The sequence below is a fragment of the Amblyomma mixtum genome, chromosome 3, assembly GCF_055824585.1.
Source record: "Amblyomma mixtum isolate Tamu chromosome 3, ASM5582458v1, whole genome shotgun sequence".
NCBI classification, from domain to species: domain Eukaryota; kingdom Metazoa; phylum Arthropoda; class Arachnida; order Ixodida; family Ixodidae; genus Amblyomma; species Amblyomma mixtum.
This window is the reverse complement of record NC_143014.1, coordinates 255399319-255401558: the sequence shown is the minus strand read 5'-3', so window position 1 is coordinate 255401558 and position 2240 is coordinate 255399319.

The window sequence follows — 2240 nt, the reverse complement described above, 5'->3', positions numbered from 1 at the left end:
CGTATGATAAAGTGGGCATAAATGGATGCGGTCTATTTAGCGCGCGAATAGTTGAATGAAGTCAAATGACAGACGTTGATGGCAGTAAAGTGAGTCCGGCTGTGGTTGTCAGTGTCTTGGTGCCCTTGCTAGGAAAAGGGGGACGCTGGAGACTGAAGACAATGAAGATTTTATATTTTGTTAAAATTACTTATACGATGAATTTACTGGTAATGGTACACATGCGACTACTTGCGACCGGCCTAACAAGCCACCAAAACTCCCCCCTGCGCTCTTCCTGCCTGAGCGCGTCTCAGAGGAAAGGAAACGAGAGAGGGAACCTCTGAAGATTCGCGGACTTTGCCTCGCCGCCAACCCTGCAAAGCAAAAAAAATAAAAAACAGTGAACACTGTCGTGATGGCTCCTTTCTAAGACCATGGCATACCGTGACATAACATTGGGTGGGGTCAGAATCCTTGCATGAACGACGGGAGATCGCTTCTGCAGACCCTCCCTTCTAGGCCTGCTCCTTGCTTGCAAGGAGGAAAAAAATAGGAGGAGACACTTAAGCTGTGGGTATGACGTGATAGCTTATTGGGTTTATCCATATATGCAGAAGTTCATTCTCTAGTTTACATTCATAGATCCCTGAGAGTCCTCAGTCCTCATACCCCGCCTGGCGCAGTGGTGCAGCCAGGCGCCACTGCCCTGCAATGGCAGGTGCTCCCAGCAGTGGGCCCTGTGCGGCCCACGTCGCTCTTCCCGAGTTACGTATCGTTAATTTAACTGCCATCTGCCATGGCCACCTGCCATGTCACCTGCCTCCGTGCAAAAGATCACCTCTTTTCAAGCGTTCGCTTTTTTAAGCTCGTTCTTTCGCGCCCTCGTCGGCGTCAGCGGTGGCTGCATTTGTTGTTCAGTCCCGAACGGTCCGGGACTAGTTCCGGACTCGAGTCCGGTATTTGTTTTTCTCGGGCCGCCCGAAAGCTCCGCCCACCCGCCTACGTCGCCATAGCAACGCGTTCGTTTTTCGCCTATGGCAGTCCGCGAGCTACTTGGGCTGCGGGGAAGGCAGCAGACGACAGCTGCGCGCCGTGCTGGCAGCCATATATAGTTAGACTCTGTGTGCATTTTGCGTACTTTTCGTGTTCCTAGAGGACGATATCATGCGTTAAACTTTCACATGAGCTCCGTAGCTGCTCTCTGAGCCATCGTAAGACTTTTTGTTCTCGCATCTTCGTTTTTTTTTTTTGAAATCCACCTCACACGGACGCGCGTTCGGAGCTGCGAGCGCGTATTGTTTGCTCGTGGCGTCAAGAGGTTCTTGTTCGCTTGATTCGCGACATGCTGTCTGCGCGCTTACCTGAAAGCATCGCAGGTGAACTACTCGTATACTGGAGCAGCTATAGCGCTCGTTGTCAACATTTTTGCGAAGGCTTTCTTCTATCTGCCTATCCGCAACGAGTTGGACTACTTTGTGCGAACTTCGCCGCAAGCAGAAGCGGCGAGCATACCTCCGAAGCGGAGTTCTGTAATGCACCTACGCTAAGCTGACAGTGCGGTCTTCAAACCGACTCAGTAGGATCATGATCGAGCGCACGGCGTTGCTTCGGCGTCGTGGTGACCGTGGCTTGCGTCGTCTGCTAGGAGATAAGAGCGTCCTGGTACGGTAACCGAGGGGGAGCCCGGCTCTGGCGTCGAGTTCGCAAGCAGCCTATGGCGAGTAGGTCAAGTGACCATGACGCTGTTTCCTGCAGAGCGGAAGCCGAGACCTGCCAGCAAGTATTCCGGGACTGGAAAAAGAAATGCGGCCAGTGGAAACTTTGGCAGCCAGGCAATATACTGGGTTCCGATAAATCTTTCAGCTCGAGCTCCGCCGGCGGGGGGCGCGCGGGAAATTTGGCAAAGCGCCAATATACTTTTGCGCCCTGGATGGGAGTGACGGCGGCGGTTGCTAACTAGGCGCCGGGATGCCCGGCTGCTGCAGCGCGTGCTTAGAAAGCCTCCGCACGCAAGGCTGCTTTTGAAAGCCTTTAAGACTCATACTCTCGTCCGTCTGTTTACAAAGCGTGCCACACGCGTTTAACTTGGGAACTAAAGAAATCGAAGGAAACCATTGGTTGCTTCAGATAGAGGAGGAGAAAATGAACCTAGAAGGCATGTTTGATGACTGTAGAGTAATTAGTTAATTAATTATGGGCAAAAATGTCGAAATCGCGTCGAAATAGCGCGGACGTCGATATACCACAGGAACGGTGTG